The following is a 22,591-nucleotide window of genomic DNA, read 5'->3' on the forward strand; positions in this document are numbered from 1 at the left end:
AAAAAAACAAAACCACACACACAAAAAACTACAAACAAACCTGCTTTATCACTGACTTGCATGCAGGTTTCCACAATGAGTCTGGGGGAAAGGCACATGGAGGTGGAGGAAGGGATATTAAAATCTTAGCAAGTCTTGTACATAGGTTCAGGATTTAATCTAGTGCTGCTCTGGGAAATCAGAAAGAGGGTCAGAGACAGAGTCCAGCTGGGTTTCTTTGCCATTCCACTCCGTTTTTTAAAACTGGGGAGTGGTCTGAATGCCCTACTTAAATCGTTGAAAACTCCATTTGCCTCTGATTGACAATTTAGAATCTTAACTCAGTTGTGATCTGCCTGATTTCCCTGGGGACTCCAAAGTACAAAAGGTGCAAAGAAGGTATGATTTTTAATTTTTTTTAATATTTTTTTTTATTTTTAATTCAGGAGGTAGTAGCAGTATAAGGATGTCAAATTCCCTCACCTGATAGAGCATTTTTTTTTTTTGGTTGGGAAGCCCTATGGCAATGTCAGATGCCCTCTATTTAATGACATCCCTGTATCTTAGAACTATAATACTCTTTTGGACACTGAAGACAGGTTTCTAGGCAAATAAAATATTTCCCAGGACAATGAACAATGTCTCATGCTGAATGGAGCAACTATGTAGAATTTATGAATTTGTCACAGTATTTTTTGACTTTGTACCTTTAGTTCAATGTTTCAAATCTTTGACTCCTGTGATTTAGCCCTGTGGCCTTTCTCTTTTTCCCCGTAGGAGATTCAAGTTTTCTTTCCCTAATACACGGTTTTCTGCAAAAGCAAGGTTTGCTACCTGTATAGAAGCTGAGGATAAAAGTGATGCTCACAAAAGGCAAGCCAACAGAACAGATTTCCTTCCTCCCTTTTTCTTTCATTCTGTGTATAATTTGTATATAATACTATTTCATTTCCCAGCTGAATTTTTTTTTTCATTTTCCCCCTCTTGGATTGACATTTTTGCTTCTCTCTGTCCTGCAGTGTATGATTTTCTTTTTTTCTGCTCAGTGTTCCTTTTCCCCTAGATATACAATTCCAATAGTATTTGAGTCAATTTATTAACAGATTAATACATTTGAATTGACTTCGTGTCAATTGTTCCTGCCCACTTTGCCCAGGCAGCATAAGAAAATCACACCATTGATGTTAGGCAAAGGTAGGATTCAGAACTACAGTCTGAGTTTTCACTAAATAGAGGCCTCTGAAATGGAAATACCTTGTGTGGTGTAGATCTGTTTCAGCTCCCTCTTGTTATCGAATGCATGATGGAAATGTTTGGGCTACTTTTTTTTGGAAAATCCCCCCAAAAGGATACTTCTGGCTTCCAGACCTGCTCACGGTACAGCAGGACAAATCTGGGATACTGAATGTCTTTCCTGAGAATGGCAGTGGGGTATTCCTCAGAACATCAGGTCCACATTCCTACTTAGGCAGGTCCGTGATCTCCTGTAAAAGCAAACATCCTTGGTTGGAGGAGGGTGGTTATTAAATCAAAGGAAACCAGGGGCTGTATTTTTCAGTCCATGTAACTTTGAGCTGAGGAGTATTCTCTGCTGTTCACTGCTTGTGTTTGCAACTGGTTAGAAGCTACTATTCAGGCTCTGCATTTGGTTTCCATGCAGTTTTGGTTTTTACTTATCCTCCAAGGTATCTGCTTCTGCAGCCATCCACACATGCAGGTGATGGCTGACAGCACCACTCAGCAGGTCATGCTGGCACCATGTAGCATTTGCTGTGCAGCTTCATGCCAAAACTCTGCTGTCAGAGTGCTCCAAATGTTCACTCTCCATTTTTATCTTGGCTCAAGGAACTTCCACCTCCTGCCACGTCTGCTACTAGAGAGCAGAAACTCGATTCTTGCCATTATCACAGTTCACTAGCCAACTCCCACTACTTCTACCAACTGCAGAATGGGCATGAGCAATCACATTTATTCAGTGTGTTTGCTTCCCACATGTTAACCCAGACATGCCTTTGGCTTGCCAATCACTTGCTACTGTGCCATTAGAATAATACACATAACACTCCTCTGTCTTTTGGATGGAGTCGTGGCTGGCTTGATCTCACCTGTAAACCACTTGCTTGGCTTGATAAGACAGAAGGCTTTGTTCTCTGAATTAAAAACACCAAGTGAAGTGTTAGGCAAAATCCCCTTCATACATGAAGTTTGGTGTGATGCTTAGAGGTGGCCATGTGGGAAATCTGTGAGAGATTTTCCTTCCACAAGGACTGCATGAGAAGAAAAGCAAAGCTTTAATGTGCTGAATCTTTGGCATGAGTGAGCCAGGCAAAGCAGCAAATTATTCTCCACTCCCAGCTGCTAGTTGATTGATGGGAACTGAATTGGTGATAACTCTGGAGGGAGATGTTTGCCCTGTCTTCCATCTGGAGCTGCTGTCTTATGACTCAGGGAGATGGCTATTGAACAGGCTGGGCTGGCAGAACTTCTCCAACAAGTCAGTCTGGAGGCTGGGGAAATAAACAAGTTATCCAGGGGTGCTTGGAGTGAATGAAGTTTGATGCATCTAATGCTGATAGCTTTCATAAAAACACAAAGTGCTGGGAAATTGTGGAGAGAAAAGGAAAAACAGTGTCTCTGTCTTTAAGACAAGAAAACAACTGCAGATGTCAACTTCCATCTCTCAAATCTACTGCTTCCTCAGGGCCATATTCTGCCCTTGGATCAGCTTGATACATCAATGTAAAATGCTTAATTTAGCTCGTAAGGGCATGCCAGCTGCCAAAGTTTAAATTACAGCAAGATACTATCTTCCTTGAGGCTAGTGTTCTTCGCTGCCTGAGACTCACCATGAGGTTCTGAACTAAACAGGTCATTGCAAGACAATGTGCAAGAGGAATGGAGACATGCTGCTATTGAAAGATGAAATTCTTTAAATGGCTTTCATTACTGGGGGTAAAGTAAGTGTTTCTTCATCTGCAGCAGGTATAATATTAATAAGAGCTTAATTTTTTTAGTCCAGGAAAACCACATAGAACTCAAGAGAATTCAGGACAAAATATAGCATAGATATAAATCATACTAATGGCTCAATGAAAGAGGATATCACATGTCAAGAATCTCAACTGAGAAGTAACATCTGGGGTAAATACATATGTTGCAAAGCATTTGGAAAACACCATACTGTTTCCATGGCTTTCAAATTATATTTAGAGTAAAAGTGTTTCCAAATCATACAAGTGGACAGTGCACCCAGATACCCAAGAAGGCCGACAGCATCCTGGTTTGTATCAGAAATTATGTGGCCATGAGGAGTAGGGAAGTGATCATCTCTCTGTACTCAGCACTGGTGAGGCCACACCTTGAGCATTGTGTTCAGTTTTGGGTCCCTGACTACAAGAAGGACATTGAGGTGCTGAAACATGTCCAGAGAAGGGTAGGGGACTGGGGAAGGGTCTATAGCACAATTTTTTCAAGGAGCAGCTGAAGGAACTGGAATTGTTTAGCCTGGAGACAAAGAGGCTGAGGGTAGACCTTACCACTCTCTACAACCACCTAAAATGAGGTCATAGTGATGGGATGTTCCCAAATAACAAGTGATAGAACAAGAAGAAATGCCCTCACTAAACCTTAGGGGTGGTTTAGACTGGATATTAGGAAGAATTTATTTTCAGAATGAGGCTGACCAGGGAAGTGGAGGAGATATTTAAAAGACATGTAGATGTGGTGCTGAGGGACACAGATTAACAGTGGACCTGAGGGTGCTCGGTTAATGGTTGGATCTGATGATCTGGAAGGTCTTTTTCAACTTAAATGATTCTATGATTCATAATACTGAAGAAAATACTAGGAGAGTAACCCAGGGCTTGGCACACTTATGTCTCAAATATACTGAAGCTGGTCTATGTATAACATTTCCACCGCAGTTCTGGGTTTAAAAGTGGAGAAAAAAAATCTTTTAACTCTGTTCACAGTGACAAATCACCACATGCAGACCACTGAGGGTGGGAGGTCAGTTTGTGATAGCTATTCTGTTGCTTCAGTTCTAACCAAAATATCCATCCATCCATCCTTATAGTAGTAAAAGAAAAAAAAAAAATAAGGTAGGGGAATCTTTTAGCTATTTTAGCCAGAGGTGGGTTTTTGTTTCTTTGTAGGTTTGTGGTTTTTTTCCCATTTTTTCCCATACTTTTTATCCTACAAACAAATGGCAAAAAGAGTAACACTTTTCACAATATTTTCTACATTTAAAATAATTTAATTTTCTGTAATGGTTGCTTTTACTGTTCAATAGGTTAATTGAATACTTAAATAGCACTGGACAAATAATTTTCCTTTTAAGTTTTCTATAAACCTTTAATTCATTCTTCTTTACAACTCAGTCTTTCATTTCAAACTCATTTTGCTGCCTATAATTTTTTTCCTTCTTCCACCTGTAAGTCAGAATATGGTTTAAATATGTAATTGGATGTAATGATTCAAACCAGACAAATACGTGCAAGTTCACTCCTTTGGTATTTGACTTTTTTGGTAACATTTTGTATGAGTTACATTTTTGGAAAAAAAAAAAAAAAAAAAAAAAAGGCTGCATATTGGAGGTAAAAGAAGTGCTTACCTGAAATCTCTTCTAGTCTACTGAACATCTGGTACCTGTACAGAAGTCTCATCTCTAAGCAAAATGCCCAGCATAGAGAGAAGAAACGTGCTGAGGTGCTGAGGGAAATGGTTACTCCTCATTTCTTCTCTTTAATATTGCTGGAATTCTTCAGCTCACTGTGGAGTGTTCTGTCCTTCATGATGCCCTTGAATAAACATAAAACGACATTTTCTCATCTCTGATCGGCATAAATTTGCTGAGCAGGTTGTAGATAAAGCTGAAGAGTTCAGCAGGCTTCTCAGGCTGCAAATCTCTCAAGTGACTTCTTCCTTCCTCCAGTTGCAGCTACTGGGCTGGCAAACCTGTAACACCAGATCTTAATTACCCTGTGTTAACCTTAAAGATGCTTTCTGTACAATCTGAAGAAATGCATGCATTTTTTTAACATTTATTAGGATAAAGAGAATTCTAAACACAATTTTCCTTTGCGGTTCTCCCCTTCTGCTCCAAACAGATAAATTAGAAAAACTATCAATACTGAGGATAAACCTTATGCAAAGCAATACTTGTCTTTTTCCAGTATAAAAAGATAATGTGAGGTTCTGTTTGCACCTAGTAGTTAGGTAATAGAACTGTTATAAATTCTTAACACACACACACATACAAAGTAAAACTTGGAATTTTTGTTAATATGAAAAAAGACACCAGAAAATGTCAGTTCTGGTATTTTCCCATTAGTTTTTTTTATTAAGATAATAAAAGAAATTTAAAAATTTGAGCCCCCCTCCCCAAAAAAGTTGACTTAAATTGTCAACATGATCTGTTAATGATATTGTGATATACAGAGTCTAAAATACCTTCTGATTTTTAAAAGTTTCTTTCACTAGAATTAGATATGTCTCATTTCTTTTTTGTGCTAGTGATTTTGCAAATTGCTCTGAACAAAGACAGCTCTTCTGCTTTTCATTGTACTTATAGACCAATCAGAAAACCTTAAAATCTTATGATACACAACATTGTAGCTGCCTTGACACTGGCTGTCATGCCCACACTGAAACCCTGGGTTTAAATGTTAAATCTCATCTGCTTGTTTCAAACATATTGTGGGCTTTCTCATGCCTTGGTCTCTTTTAGATCAGTAGAAAGGAGCTTAGGTTTGGCCATCTATTGCTAATCAGCTGGCCCCAGAGCTCAGAGTGGAGATGCACTCTCTTGTCACCTCCAATCCACAGCTGGATAGTTGAGCTCCTCTTTCCCATCTGGGCTGCATGCCTAACTATGGTCACAATCCAGCAAGCCAAAGCCTGGAGCTTAGATTTTGGCTGAGCACACAGTGTGTGCATGGTTTTGCCAGTTCAAGTTTTCTTGCCAAAGACAAGGTGCTAAGGAAATGGTATAGAGGCAAGAGGTAAAAAAACATGCCTCTTATTCCCCTTCCAAAGGCTCAGCCTGTCGAGGCTGAAGTCAGTGACAATCTTTCTACTGTTTATATATTGAAAACTGACGAAACTGCCTTAAATGTAGGAAAATTGTCATTGCCTTCTCTGGGGACTGGCTCATCCCCTAATACATCTTTGACAATGAGGCACAGAGCAGCTCCTTATGGAACAAAATGTGAACTCATGTAGATTGTTCTACAGTCACTGAACAGCAATCATTACCAGGTGAACTAATTTGGCCTGGGCTTTCTATTTAAAAGTCACAAAATTCATCAGAAGCAGAAAACCAAATCCTTAGCTCCCAATGCATATACTTAAGCCATGGTTACCTTTTAATTTCTGTGATTCACAAGCTGTGATATTTGTGTCCTATAACCACCTGGCTAGTACCTTATTGCTTTTAATGCTTTAATGGCCTTTTATGTATGGATGTTAAGTGTTGCACATCTCTAGAATCATCTAATGGAAGTCAGTGTATGTAAGCAGGGACATGATGAAGAGCTCTCAGAGGTATATGTTGTGAAAAAAGGAGTGTGGATTACTGCTAGCCTGCCTAGAAAAATTTTGGCCGTTTTCCTGCTTCATCCCTTTGTATTTTTCCCTTGGTGATGGAGTACTAATTTTATTTCTAGTGTGAGCAGAGATAAAATCTACTCACCAATAAAAATAATAAGATACAGATTTACATAAGTCTCATTATTTAGCCACTCTTGAAAGCACATATAAAAATGTAACTATGGGATGGACTCTAGCAAAGCCAGGATGACAAACCCTAAAAAAAATTTGCCCATTATGACACATCAAGAGGGAAGGATATATTTCATCTGTTACACTCTCAGACAGTTTTTTTAAAAAAGTTTCACTAATGACTCATTTTTAGTTCTATACAAAAAGAAAGAATTACACCTAATTACCAAAGGCAATAAATAAATCACAGTGAGGTCTCGTAACATTTAATCATGATATGATTATTTTTGCTTGGTGAAACCTGTGTCAGAAATGTTTTTCCTGCAGATTACCAAGATTTTCCTTCTTTTTTCATGACTGCCTTCCTCTCAATTCAAAAAGGAATTAAACCTCAAGTGAACAGATCATCTGACTTGCTTAAAGAAGATTCAGATTTCTTCAAAAATATTAGAATAGGAGACTTCAGTCTTCCATATTTAAAAGGAGAGCCTTGATTCACTGGTGGATTATGTGCTAGATTTTAATTTTCTTTTTCCTTCCCTCCCCCTGGCTTTGACCAGGAAATTATGTAATGAAAAAAGACCTAACAACTTGTCCTATCAAGATCTAAGTTAAAAGTGGAATATTTCTATCAGAAGTTTTGATTTCTAGAGCAGATATCATCCAACTAAAAATAAAAACAAAAATGGAAATTTCCTATCCACAGTAGTCTGCACTTTTCTACTCAGTGTAAGTTCTGTCTGGATCAGCACTTAGCTCAGTGTGATGTTTTTTCTCCCTTGCTCACTAATCCATCTCCTCAAGCTATTGCAACTTCATTTTCCTCCCCTGATGTTCCTCCCTCAAGTTCGTTGATTAGGTGAAAACAACTAAATCTTCTCTTTAAGTTTGGGAGTGATAACTGGCTGCTCCAGTGATATGTGATTTATTAGCAAAAAACCTTGGTGTTGACTTATGAATGATACTGTTGTTCTTCAATGCAGCATTTGAATAATGTGTCTCCCTAGTGAGTTCTGGGCCCCAGGTAGAGAAAATTCTGGAGTATCCTACCTCTCAGATACAGTCACTTCTAGATTTTTGGGTGGTAGTTAGTAGAATCTGAAATCATTAATTCTATTTACTGTGAGCCAGCCAGGGAAACTATTGTCAGAAGCAGGAATACATGTTACTGGCATCACAATGAATTCTAATAGAGCTATAAAAAATATCTATAATGTAAAATTTTATTGTACCTACTTAAGTATTCTCTTGTACTTACGTTAAGTAACGACAAATTAATTACTGATATTCAAATCACTTACTGCTCCAATTACTACACATTTTAAAGTTCATAGTTTGATTTCCACACTCAGATCACAGGATACCTGTAAGCCTGGCTCAAAGCTTGCTTGCCTGGCTCAAGGCAACCTCATCCTTCTCCCATTCTTGCTGTACTTCACCGTGGTACCCAGTGAATACAAACTAGGGGGTTTTGTCAGAAGGGGATAAAAACAATGCAACAACTACATTGGCATGTATAGGTTGTATTAGGATCCAGCCTTTTATCTGTTATGCCTGTGCTATGCTGAAAGGAGGCAAGCTATGAAAAAAAAAAACCACAGTACTTAGCTGATGCATAGAATCATAGAAAGTCGGGGGTTAGAAGGAATCTCTCATCTAGTCCAATCTCCTTGCCAGAGTAGGGTCACCTTATAGCAGGTCACACAGGAATTCATCTGTGTGGTCTTTGATTATCTCCAGGGAAGGAGATTCCACAACCTCCCTGGGCAGCCTGTTCCAGTGCCCTGTCACCCTCACAGTGAAAAAATTCTTCCTAATATTTATACAGAACCACCTATGATCCAATATATAACCATTTCCCCTTGGCCTATTATTAGTCAGCCCTGAGAAAAGCTTTACTCTATCCTCCTGGTGCTTGTCCTTAGATATTTATAAGCATTGATGAGGTCACCCCTCATCCTCCTCCAGGATGAAGAGACCCAGCTCCCTCAGCTTTTCCTCAAAAGGGAGATGTTCCACTTCCTTAATCACCCTAGTTGCTTTGTGCTGGACTCTTTCAAGCAGTTCCCTGCCCTTGAACTGGGGCCCAGAACTCACACAATATTCCAGATGTATCCTCACCAGGGCAGAGTAGAGGGGGAGGAGAACTTCGCTTGACCTACTAACCAAACCCCTTCTAATGCACTCCAGGATGCCACTGGACTTCTTGGCTAGAAAGACACATTGTTGGCTCACAACATTATTGTGTCATCCTTCCATTCACCAGCACACCCAGGTCCCTTTCCCCTAAGCTGCTCTCCAACAGCTCAGTCCCCAACCTATACTGGGTTGTTTCCCGAATGCAGAAACATAGTGATGAACAAACAAAATAAGTAATTTTGATAATGAAAACCATATATATATAGTTAATATATATTATAGCGTGTATATATATATATATGTAAAAATTTTTTCAAAAGAAATTTATTTGTTGTGACTGACCCAGAAATGTTCAGTGAGAAAAGTTAACCTGATAAGGAGTGTATGCAGTGAGTATTTTATCTTTGGTGTCTGCCTGGCTGAAGACAAACCAGACATTTTCTGATGAGAAACAAAAATGGCACTCCCCTTGATGAGTCATCTGGAATAATAACAATGATATTATTACTTGAGATGAAATATTTCCCCTCACTTGAGTACTGCAAAGGTCTTCGTAATGAATAAATCTCATAATCACCTTCGTGCAAATAAAGAAATGGGAGTACAACAGAGTGAATGAATTATTAAAGATCACCCAAAATTTTTCTGGTAGAAGTTTTAGACTGTACTTGGTGTGATATAATTTGTCCGGTTGTCTCAGGATATGATGGACCTCTTCCTAAAGATACTATCTTTCCTATAGCTCCAAAGAGAGTATGGGGACAGCTAACCTGGATGTATTTATCTACATCTATTGGCATCTGTATTTATTCAAATGAATCCCACACTTAATTAATCACATTCACACATTAATTACTAAATATGCTTCCTGTAGGATGCCACATTAACCGTGTTATGCCAAGCAGAAATGGCACCTAATATATTGTCTGAATGACAGAAGTACTATAATTGCTCCTGTACTTTGGATTTCATCAAAGTACATATTGTTGAAGGATGTATCACAAAAAGAATCAGTGATTTTACTTGTCTTGCATAAATATATGCAAGAAATATTTTGAATGTTTAATTGTGTATGTGATATTTTAATAATATTGTCTATTGTTAACGTTATTTAGATGTTTTATTAGGGAGCATTGTGACAAGGAATGTAGTTATTTCCTTCCAAAGCTTCCAAACCTCTATGACAACCTGCATGAATATACTTTCAAAATTGATTCTCATGTAGCAAGGTGCTAACAGGAGCTCTGTGGAGGCAGGCTATTATGTCACTTGCACAAAACCACAGCAAGCTTATGCAAAAGAACCAGAGTCAGGCTTTGTGCTGAATCTAGCAGCCATGTTTCAATCTGTTAACTACAATCATCTTTATTCTAAAATACTGTCAAGTGAAAAAAAAAATCTATTTCAGCTTTGACAGAAAAAACAAACTGAAAGATAGTCTGTTTACTCTGGCTGATTTTCTTATTGTAAAGAACAGGTGTGTCTTTTCATTCTCAGCCAGGTGGTGCAGGTGTAGTCATCAGAGGCATTGCGCAGTCTTTTGCAACTCAACATGTTTGTTTTAAAACAGACGTGTTTTCATTTCTAAGCTTTGAAAAGTGAAAAATCCAAGGTGCGTCTTCCTCCCTGCAGTGCTGTCTGAAGGACACATGATGGAGCCAGCAAGTTCACAAATATTAGTTTCTTTCTGCAGAGGATCTGCATTGAAAACCCAATACATGCTGGCTTCTCTGAAATGAGTTCCAGGGGCAGAGGTTTCCAAGTTTTATTTCACCAGTGGCCATAAGTGAATCTCCACAAGCTCACACAGCAAACACAAGTAACTCACACCGAAAGATTAGCAGAGTCTAATGTTTCAGTACATTTCTTTGGAAGAAATACCTACAGTGGGGAAGGTGACTGAATTCTTAAGATATTGGGCCAGAAGAATGGGCCCTTCCCCACTTCAAGAAGGGTAGATTTGAGTGTAAGTCCTCAGAGAATAGGCTTCTGCTAGGTATGTGTTTTGGAGCTTTTCATTACCTTCTTTGTGAGGTTTTCGTGGGGAGAATTTGAAGACAGTATAATAATACTGTCAAGAGAGGAGGCAAAATATGGGAGTGTTCCCCTGTGAGCCTGCAGAGAGTCCTGGAGAAGCTGAGAAACTTTTCATCTCTCCTTCTTGGGCCCTTAGGCTTCTTCGGATGATTACATCAACCTGAACAGTCAGATTGAGGTGTAAACCAGCTGGGGACTGAAAAAGATCTTTTACTTCTATTCCACTTGCCCTTATGGATAAGCCGTTGGTTTAAACAGTCACTACAAGTAGTAAAACACTAATACATTTGCCTGGGTCACTTGTCACTTTTTTTCCAAACTCAAGCATAACTTTCAAGTTTACACTGCAGTGAATCCATAACAGCATCTGTATTTGCCTTGAAATGACCAAAACAAGTTTGAAATATGATTACTCAAAAATGTCCTTTGTTGAGCTGTAGAATAAAGCTTCCATTTTCCCCTTCTTCAACTCCAATAAACTAAGAGGTGGAAATTCAATCAATAGATTTGGACACAAAGTGGGACATCGCAGCCAGCAATGTCTTCCTGAGTTAGTAGAACTAGTAGCATGTTGTCTTAGCATACTTTTTTTTTTCCTTCTATACTTTTTGAAATTGTGTGGTCCTTCTAAGGAGGTTTCAGTTTTTAAGTTGAATCTTGATCTGTGTCACTGTGTCTTAAAAATGACTCCTGAAACACCTGCCTGTTTTCAAGGTCTGTCTGGGTATATAATCATAGTCACATTTGAATTTCCACACTGAAAAAAAGTCTCATTTCTTTTCATAGAATGTCTTTTAAGCTGCAAGATGGTTCAGATAAAGTAAACTTGTTTCTCTTATTACTATTGGCCTGTTAGCCAAAGTTTATCGCAGAGGCAAATTCCACTCTAACCAGCAGATCAATTAATTCTAGTCTTGCAGCCTTCACCTACAGCAGATGATCTAAAATGCTCAGTATTGGAAGGTTCAAAACTCTTTTGAATTAATTAGGAAGAAAAAGGCTCTCTCTCATTTGTAATCTTCAATTTAAGAGCATATATTTAGAAAAAAGCTTAAAAAAAATATGGGTTTTACTTAAGAAGTCCAGACTACCTATTGCTGCACTCCATCTGCCTCAAAAACTAGGAAAATAAGGGTAAAAGAAGCAAAATGAAAAAAGAAATCCAGAAGTCTAGTAGCCTATGCAGTAGGTTTTTTTTTTTTCTCCACCAGCCTGTAAAACCTCTAAGCACCTAGTACTTTACTTCTAATCTGGGCACTTTCTTTCCCAGCTGATTCACTCCCTATGTTTCTTTCCCAGGGGAATCAGGGAAGGGACAAGAGACATATATAGGAAGAATGTGTTGGGACTCTGTTCCATTAGAACTTGGGAACTGAAAAAAGGACATTTTGGATGCCTAGTGGTACATTAGCAGAATCTGGAGTTGGAAGTGGCTCCTCTGTCTAAAAAGAGGAGCATATCTATGTCTCTTTAATGTTTCATACAGACCTGGTATTGCACAGGCTCTCTGAACTGTAAACTGAATAAGTACAGCACTGAACCTGAGTAAATGGTCACTGTTTCCAGGGGTCTGAGTTTATATTCCTGTGAGCATGGCACTCTGCTGTGCTCTGTAGAAAGATCAACAGAGTCAGAGCAGGGTGAGGGACCATGATAAAAATGTTGCTTCTGAAGTATTCACCCTGGCTTTAATTGCTGGAGGTTAGGGTTATAGTGTAAGTTATTTGAGTCAATACAGGGAGATTGATGGGAGTTATTAAAGGTATTGTAAGATACCTACAGATGTGTGAAACTGAGGTTAAATGTTAGCAATAAAATGAACAGTAGCAAGAAGTTAAGACAAAGAGATCAAGCCTAACACATGTCACCAGTATATGACATTTCTGAAGAAGAGATGTCAGGGGAACTGCTGCTGTACTATTCAATCTCTTCTCCCAAAAAAACATTCAGAGTCTCCTGGTTATCAAACAGGACTTTACTATCACGTATACTTAAAGGGATATTTCTGAGATCAGAGATGTGAAAAGAGTATTCTCTCAATCACTTTCTTTAAAGCAGGAGGGAATTACTTCATTAGTTGGAAGTGCAGCAAAACCAAAGCCAAAACATACACAGAAAAGTCAGTTACATCTAGCAACACTGGAATTCAGCTGATCAATTAATAAATTCAGTTTTTGTGCGAAAGGAGTGATTGAGGTTTTAGTGCAGCGATACTGCAAAAGCAAAGGTTTAGTACTGCTCAATTGAATAAGTATAACCAGCAAGCTCCATTAATTTCCTTGCCCTTCCACTATGCAGACTGAGATTATGAGAGATTATACATTGCCATTGCATAGCATGGATCAGAATTCAAATGTCTGCTTTCCAAGATGAAATTCACCCCAGTGAAGTGCATCATCAGGGTCAGCATGCAGTGAAGTGTTATCTGAAGGAATATAATGAGGAAACTCACCCCTTCAAAAGAAGCAGAGTATCGAAGCAGATCAGAATATTTTATGAACGTAATAGCATTTCTAGAGCATTTGAGGAAAAAATAGTTATGTCCTTTTATGCACATTCATGTGTTTAACCTCCTACTCATAATGACATTGAGTAGGCATTCTTGGATGAATTTCAATCTTCCCACACAGCATGATAAGCTCCAATGGTACTTTCCATCAGAAGATGCCAAAGTGCAGATACTCACATTTATTTATCCACTTATTTCTGATCAAAATGTATGAGAAAATTCTGAGTCAAAGATCTCGATCTAGCAAATCGAAAGCTTATACCTCTAAAGAGCTCAGGCTCAGCTATATAGAAGTTTCTGTGTATTCTGTGATTGTAGTAATATGTCCCTTTGATTACAAAATTTAGTGAGAAAAGTTGGAAGATAGAGCAAAAAGAATAGATAAACCATGGCCGATGCAGAAATACAGGAATTTCTGGAATGATTTATTCAAGAGAGGAATAGACAGAAGGATATGTAGAAAGCTGGCTAATACATGGAAACCAATAACCTCTTCCTTGCTTTGTTTCTGGGTCAAGGAGGATTTTGCTACACCAGGGAAGACTTAGAAATTCAGAAAAAAATTCTCATGGTTAAGAAAAGAAGTAGGCTGCTAAGAAGTTGAGGAGGTCACATTCCTGGATGTTTTTGAAAACAAATTGGAGAAGATTTTGTGAGAAATGACATCAATACAGCTGATCCCACCTTTGGGCAGAGGGTAAATGCAGCAACCTTTGAATGTTCGTTGCTAGTCTTACTATCTATAATTGAAATGATTTATGAGGCATAGAGCAGGCCAGGTCCTACATTTGTGCCAATATGCATAGCTGAGAAGTTGGCTTATTGTCTGCCTAATTCTTTAGTGGATGTTAATTTGTAGTTAATTGCCCTACTGTTCTAGCTCTTAGATTGATTTGCTATATAACATGGTCTACATATCCATTCTAAACAGTATTACTGGTGTGCTGGCTGTCCCCTTCCTACTTATTTTCATTATACTTCAGCATGATGCAGAGTTTGCCAGACTTGATTTAACTTTAGTCTTTGTGTGTATGTGTGCCTGATAAAAAGAATTTGATTTATATAAGTTAAGAAGTTGTTCTGTTATGCTGCTTAAGAAGGAGAGACTATAATTGCTGCTTTGAATCTCTTTACCTTATTTTACTTCTTTATCTTGAGCAACCTGGTCTAGTGGAAGGTGACCCTGCCCATGCAGCAATGTTGGAACTAGATAATCTTTAAGGTCCCTTCCAACCCTAGACATTCTATGATTCTGTGATTAATTAACTTTTATAACAAACAATTATATTTAAAAGAATAGGAGTTTTTCAGGCTCTTAGTAACCTAAGTAACCTCTTTTGGTGAAATGACAAAATATTGTTGAAACAGAATTTTTAGTGTCCAAAGTGTCATTTTTTTTTGCCATACACTATAGCTCTGTCAATTCTACACATAATGTTTTTGAATGTAGGATGCATGTTGTATTTTACACTGTTGAGGAACGTTCATCTGGAGATTTACATAAGAATTGGTTCCTTAGGCTTCTATCACATCTCTGTTCTGCAAGGTTGTAAGGAAGAGTACTACATAATTTGTGGTATTCTTAAACCGTATGTCTCAGCAGATTCAGCAGTTTCAACGAGTGGTAAAATCCCAGCAGAGGTTGGTATAAATGGAAGAACTGGACAACCCAGATCAAGCCCCAGAAGTAATGAAAGCTAATAGTTCAGCTCAAATTGAGGTGGGTTTGAAGGTTCCCTTGTCCTTTTATTTGACTGCAGGTTTTACTCTGGTTTTGGTACACCAATCCAATGCTCTGGAGTACTCAGTATAATATTAAAGCGGTACAGTTCTCCAGACCTATGTTCATTTAACAAGGTTTTTGTCAGACAAATTAGAACATTGCATTGAGGGCTTTCTTCATCTTTAACTTTTTGTACCTAAAGGTTAGGTTACCATTCCAAGTTAGGTGCCTGAGATAATAACCCAGAGGAAGCTGCTAGAGCTCTGAACACTGATTACTGCAGCAACCTGGATGCCTAAGTTAGGTTTAGCTTGTAGTATAAAGTTACCTGAAATTGAATAGGAGTAGGATTATCTTCAGATCTGGGAGAAAAGATGAAAGAAAGTGAAAAGACTGAAAGTGTTCAACTAGCTCAGTGGCAGAAACATCCACTTAGTAAGTGTGTAAATGACGTAGCCAAACCTCTGCATATCAGTAAGCCTTTCATTGACCAGAGATGTCCACTTTCCTGTACTCTATATCCATTCTAAACAGTTTGCTAATTTGTCCAGGATGATTAAAAAGGAGGCCCCAAACCACGAGTCATTAACTGTACCTTCTTTCTAGTCTGACATCACCTACAGGTAAAGCCTCCCTTCCCATTCACATGTCATATAGTACCCAGGCTTTCTTTCCTCATGGTGGCCCCTTACAGGCTGCCAGTTCCTCTTATGATCCACTAGGCTTTCACTGAGATACTCTCTGAAGTAGTCTGTATTGACTTATAGACCAATCTTCTACAAGAATAGAACTGGAGTAATATTTGACACCTCTCAACCTGCATGACAGCACTATATATCATTGCTGGAGCCCATTCACTACCTTCTGAGAAGCATGGATGTCTCATCCCTAACTTTCTATGGTTCTACGATTCTACAGATGGCAGAAGGAAAGCCTGGAAGGGACCACAATGCACTACATCTCTTGAGCATTGCCTAGATAAGGGGAGGCAGAGGAAGAAATGTGACATACTCCTAGGGCCATGCCTCATCCCTAAATCCAAACTAAAATCCTCTCTGTCCTCCCTGAGATTTGAATGTAAGAACACATTTCAAGGACAGGGCATAGATGATATTGCATACCCTGACCATGAAGATGGTAGAAGTGGTTTCCCAACAACCCCAACATCAAAAAGAAATTAAAATGATGGCAGATTCTTCCTCACAATAATGGTATAACTGCAGCTCTCTAATACTTTAAGGGTTAAGGGAGGGTAATCCCTGTTTCTGTATTTCTTGTCTTCATCTTCCAGAGAAGTGACAGGAAAACTTCTTTGTATTTGATTTTAGATGGTTCTGGGAATAGAGGCCCATCTCATGCCTTTGTAAAGACTGTACCCTAAATTGATCTTGCACCATTAAAATAAGGTGGCCTACTTGAATGTATTCTCCAGATGTAGGCTCCAATTAATCTTGGTAGGCATGAAGGAAGTATGGCCTTTTCCATTCTTGAGAAAACATAAACTCGTAAAAAATAGGCTGCAAGCTGGAATTTAATGTCTGTTCCTTCCTAAAAGCCTTTTAATATGAGGATACAATTTCTGCTTTCTCTTGACAACAGGAAAGTGTTTTCTTAGTAATGAAAATAGTAATTTTCTTTTGCAGTGGATAATGTGTATGTTAGCTTAAATCAATACCTGTGAAAACCTGCAGAAATTGCATCTTCCCAACAGCACCATTAAATGGACCTGGATGCAGCTTCTTGTTGGGAGTAGATGGTAGGTTTCACATGGAAGAAGAATAGGGCACTAACACTTGACTCAGTAGGGGAGTGAGAAGGGAAGTGGTATAAGAAATTTTCTCAGCAGACATTTGTCATGGAACAATTATTTTGTGTGCTATAAGGTGATAGCAGAGTGGCAAACAGATGGCAGAAGAAGCATTAAGACCTCAAAAAGACCCTTCCTCCTTCCCATTATGAAGAGAGTCAGCTTTCATCAGGGTGAGGCAGAAATTTGTCTCCGGTAGAAATTGATGGAAAGGGGAAGTAGAAAACATGTGAAGAGAAAACACCCTTTTTTTTGGTACAGTTGCTAAATCCTCATCTTTTAGGTGCATTAGAGTGCTCTATGAGTTGTGATTACAAGTGTTCTCTCTGTGTGTGCCTTGAGAAAGCAATTATCTTTCAGGGTCAAGCAAGCCTTTCCTCTGGTCAGCAAGATGGAGCTTGGAGTGTTGCTCACATTATACCTGCAGTAAAGGGAAAGATATACCAGAACTCTAAAATATAAGGGTGTCCTGCCCCTCCACTCTAAAACTGATCTAACTGTGCATAAAAGACTTGTAATGTTTAGAGTCAGAATACAACTGAAGAATAATTTCAGACTTCCCCAGCAGATAGGGGATGTGAATATTTTAGCAGTACTGTGGTGCAACTGACTTTCCTTGAGGACAAAGATTGAGGGCTTTGAGGGCTATGCTGTTGTTTAGGATGTCACAGATGACAAGCAGAAGTACACCAAGTGGCAAATTAATTTTTACATCCATCAGCAATGGACTGGACAATACAATTGTTGATCCTACAGGTGCTGCTCACACATGGTATAGATCTCTCCCAAAAGTTTGTGCCTGATCATTTCTAGAATGAGTTTAGGTCTAGAAGTAGGACTGATGCAATCAGTCACTGTTTCAAAAGACTGTGAAAGTGGCATTTGTAGCCTCCTATAGCTGTGAGTCTGGAGCTGTTGAAACAACACATCCACCGACATAAATGACTCACTGCACGCATGATTTTCAACATTTGTACATGTAGCTCCCCTCCCTGAAGTGATTGGGCTCCATAGTTGACAGATGTGCAACCCCAGTGAGTGTTTCATTCCATGCTGGTAATATCCCAGATGAATAACAATACTCACCTCCTAGAGTTCTTTTTCTGTTTGCATTCCTGATAAAGATCCAAATCCAGTGTATGTTTTACATGACTTGGTGAGATGTTATCTGCTCAAAGAACATAAGCATGACTGCAGAGATGTCAAAGCAAAAAGTATCCTTTTCTGACAGTGACCAAATTTGGTTGCTCACAGACTTCACAGAATGGTTGAGGTTGGAAAGGACCTCTGGAGATTTTTTAGTCCAACTCCCTCTTAAAAATATGGCCATTTAAAGGTAGTTGCCCATGACTATGTCCAGGTAGCATCACAACCTCTGTGGGCAATCTGTGCCACTGCTCAGTTACCCTCATTAATATTCAAGTGTATTCTAATGTTGGGATGGAACCTCCTTTGTTTCAGTCTGTGCCCATTGCCTCTGGTCCTGACATGGGGAACAATGAAAAGAGCCTGGATCCATCCTCTTTGTAAACTCTTTTTGGGTATTTGTATATACTGATGAGTATATATAGATGCACATTCTCTCTGAGCATCCCAGGTTGAACAATCCCAGCTCTTTCAGCTTTTCCTCATGTGTGAGATACTCCATTCCTGTCATCTTATTTATGTCTCTTTGCTGGTCTCTCCCCGGGAGTTCAATATCTCTTCTACTTGGGGGCCAAAAAATGGACCCAGTATTCCACATGCAGCATCACCAGCACTGAATAGAAGGGAAGGATCACCTCCCTTGATCTGCTGATAATACTTGTCTCTGTTATCTCTTTTTGCAGCAAGGACACTTTGCTGGCTCATGGTCAGCTTGGTGTCTGTTGGCATCCCCAGGTCTTTTTCTGCCCAGCTGCCACCTGGCTACACCCTCCTTTCAGGGAGTTGTAGAGGGTGATGAGGTCTCCCCTGAGCCTCCCCTTCTCCAGACTGAACACCCCCAGCTCCCTCAGCCCTTCCTCACAGGACTTGTGCTGGATCCCTTCACAGCCTCTTTGCTCTTCTCTGGACCAGCTCCAGCACTTCAATCTCCTTCCTGAACTGAGGGGCCCAGAACTGGACACAGGACTCAAGCTGTGGCCTCACCAGCACTGAGTACAGGGGAAGAATCCCTTTCCTGGACCTGTTGGCCACACTGTTCCTCATACAGGCCAGGATGCCATTGGCCTTCTTGGCCACTAAGATGTTGAATGGTATTGAAGCCAGTATTAACACCTGGGGTGCACAACTTGTTACTGGCCTCAAAGTAGAAGGCTGACCAGTCTGTACATCCCTGAGTCCTATTTCTTGCGCTTCTTGAAGACAGGAGTGGCATTTGCTTTTCTCCAGTCATCAGGCATCTCTCCCAGTTACCCTGATCCATCAAAGATTACCAAGAATGGCATCATAGAGACATAATCCAGATATCTCAGCATTCATGGGTGCACCCCACCAGGACCCATTGGCCTTGAATACCATTCAGAGCTTTTAAAAGAAACTGTAAGTACTATCTATTTATGTATCTTTCTATCAAATCCTCTTAGTTCTAATATCAAATGTAAAATTAACCATCTTGTATCACTGTTTTATTTTAAACATCTATGATATTTTCCCTGTCCCAAAGCCTCCAAAGCTTCTTGGCATTATGCTGTGTGTTCTCACAGGCTCAGCATGAATTGAACTGTAAAGTTCTGCTGCTTTTTCAACGTTAGAAACTCCTCTCAATTTCAAGTGCAACTTTAAAAAAACTAAACCAAACCAAAACAAAAAAGCCAAAAAACCCCATATATAAAGCTGCCAGCTTAGGTTGTTGTGCTTTAAAATATCCTCTTTTCCTTCCCTCCTCTAGCTACTAAGAGTTCAATATTTCATTTTAATGTCCCCATTGCTTACCATAAGTAAGGATAATGCAGCTGACCTACTAGAAAATTTTGATAATGTGTTATTCTTCATCCTGTTTAAGTGATTAAATGTATTTTAATTTTTACTATACAAAAAGCTTTCGTGGTAAAGGACACTCCCTCTGGCTCTGAACTCTGCCTCTGTTATCATTTTTCATATGTGGGCAAAAATTAAAGGTGTGGAAATATAGCTGTTTTCTACTTTTAGAAACCATTATAGAAACATCTGAGTTCAACCACAATCTCTTAATGTTATCCAGTGATTTATAGTTTTTATATTTCTGTGGTTCAACATGATGTTCTTAATACCCAGTGCAGTAAACAATGCAGTCTGGTAAGCACAAAAGCTGAAAGATCAAAGAGAAAAATGTCAATTATTAGAAAGACAGAATCTTTGGCTCTAATCAGTGACTCCCTAGGGTAACATTGGGAGGGCAAAGCATCTGTGTGATCAGCTCACTTAAATCCTTGCCGTCAAAGAGTGATATGGATGAATATTGGTTGTGAACTCATCATCTCTCTCTGCTGCAGAGATTAGGGTCCAATGGAGATGGAGCTGCCAGAAACATGCTCTCTGTGCTGATCAGTCTTGTAGCCACATCTTCCAATGTGCTCTCCATTCATGCCCAAATGCATGTCTGATTAGTCTGAGGCACTTTGTATTAAGGCTACAGCTCTAGACAGAATAATAGAATGGTTGAGGCTGGGAGGGGCCTCTGGAGGACATCTTTTCAACCCCCCAGCTCAGATAGGATTGACCCTAAGGATCTATACCTTGATTTGGTTCTGAATGTTGTATACTCTAATGGGTGGGTAGTTTAGTTTACAGTCTGTTCCTTCACAAAGGCTCAGCCATGAAGGCAATGCTGACAATCTGAGGCAAAGGATAACAACTCATTTGAATAATTTTATCATCAAAGGCAGAATTTCATAGCTACCAGGACATTTGCTAAACAAAATGAAGAGCTAAAAGTATCTGTCTAGTTTCAGCTGTTTTATCTTGATTATGCAATTGTGCTTTGTCACCAGACTTGCTACATTATAAATAATATTATTGTTACATAAATAATCAAAAATTAATTGAGCTAAGAGTAAGCATGCAGTACTGATTTACTCATTATTAATAATTTATTGTCCCTGGAGAGTGATATTGCTTGTCTTTTGCTTCTTTCTGCCTCTGAACTTCACAACTGATTGTCATTCATGGGCCTAATTTAGATTGTGATTTCCCTGTAGCAAATATCTTGCCTTTTATTTACATGGACAGTGTTACAGCAACAATACTCCACATGCAATAAATAATGGTGCAAACTAAGGATAAGATGATGAAGCCCCTTTCATAACAAGACAAAGGTGCTTTATTTATGATCCTACATTGCTGCGCTACTACTAATGTGATTTTTCTTTTGTCTTCAGATAGAATCCCATGTGAATTATGGATGTACCAAGGCCTTTGTGAAGCAGAATCATAGAAACATCTCAGAGTTGCCTACAGGCTAGACTTCAGCTCTGAAAGCATGGGAAGATCCAACCTGAGCACTTCCCTTTGAGTAGATTCTCAGGCACATCAGAAGTTTATTTACTGCTTATCCTGAAAGTTTGATGATGGAGTAACATTCTGCTCATATCTGAATTTTATTTTTTTCTTAAAAAGAGTGAATAAGATACAGCCAAGGATGATCTTTACTTTTGTGTGTTTGTACTCTGTAGCAGTAAGTTTCTCAGGGAAGAAACTGGTTCTGTTGTATAGAATTTAGTGCAAGTTGTGGCAAAAGTTCATGAAATGCTACCACTTGGTATTTCTCTGTTTTTGATATCACTTGATATTTACCTTGTAGCTCCATGTATGTCCCATACGGTGCTGTATTATAAATTAGGAGTCACACAAAAAACCCTCTAGACCTGCATTCCTACACCTTCTAAAGATTTCTAGCTCCTGTTGCTGAGAAATTTCAGTCTTTCAACTCTCCTCTTGGTGAGATGTGTGTTTATTCCATACTGAACTACAGATACACTAACTATGTTACTGTCAGTGAGAGCTGCAACTAAGAATATCATCCACCGTATCCTCTTTCTTGAGGAAGGCCATTCATACATGAGAAAGCTCCACACTTTCTCTTTTTAAGAGGACATGATATGGCACCTCTTTCTTTATCTTCAAAAATAAAAGGCCCATCATGACAGCAGTTCCCTGTTTCATCAGTGTGCTTAGAAAATAGGCACTTCAAAGGAGGTGGGAGGGCTTGATAGATTTTTAAAATTTGAATGGAGGCAGGGAAATGCAGATCAGTGCTGGATACTCTCCAGTTCTGATTGGACAACTGTGTTGGGTGATCCATACGGTTGGGAGGATGGGTGCCATGATAAGTTTTGCTGCTGAGAAAAACATTCCTCTGCAGCCCATAGAGCCTCTGGGGTAAATTCATACGTGTGTGCAATGTCCTGGTAGCAGTGGGGCATATTCCCTGCTTTTTTAATGGTTGACATGTCACTTGGCTAGACCGCATAAAAACATACTGTATGCTGTATTGTAGCCACATGGAAAGCATTTACAGTATATAGATCACCTGTTAATGTTTAATGTACTTTTGAGACATTTTCTTAAAAAGAAAAAAAGAATAATGAAGCCTATCCAACAATTAAACAAAAAACAACAAAGAAAACCTGCCCAGCCCCTATATTTCTTATAGTTAAATTTAGTTCATGGATTTCTGGCTCTCAGGGGTAATGTCTAACAGTAGGCATCTAGGCAG

The 22,591-nt window shown here is 39.1% G+C and overlaps 1 long non-coding RNA gene across 1 annotated transcript in view; it reads left to right on the forward strand.

Annotated features, from left to right (window-relative positions):
* Positions 1-289: 289 nt before the first annotated feature.
* Positions 290-22,591, forward strand: part of LOC139795543 (uncharacterized) — a 62,183-nt gene continuing 39,881 nt past the window's right edge. Inside the window, exon 1 of the long non-coding RNA XR_011725558.1 lies at positions 290-378. This is a non-coding gene — a long non-coding RNA (uncharacterized lncRNA). The remainder of the gene's footprint in view (positions 379-22,591) is intronic.

The sequence above is a fragment of the Heliangelus exortis genome, chromosome 3 (genome assembly GCF_036169615.1).
Source record: "Heliangelus exortis chromosome 3, bHelExo1.hap1, whole genome shotgun sequence".
NCBI lineage: Eukaryota > Metazoa > Chordata > Aves > Apodiformes > Trochilidae > Heliangelus > Heliangelus exortis.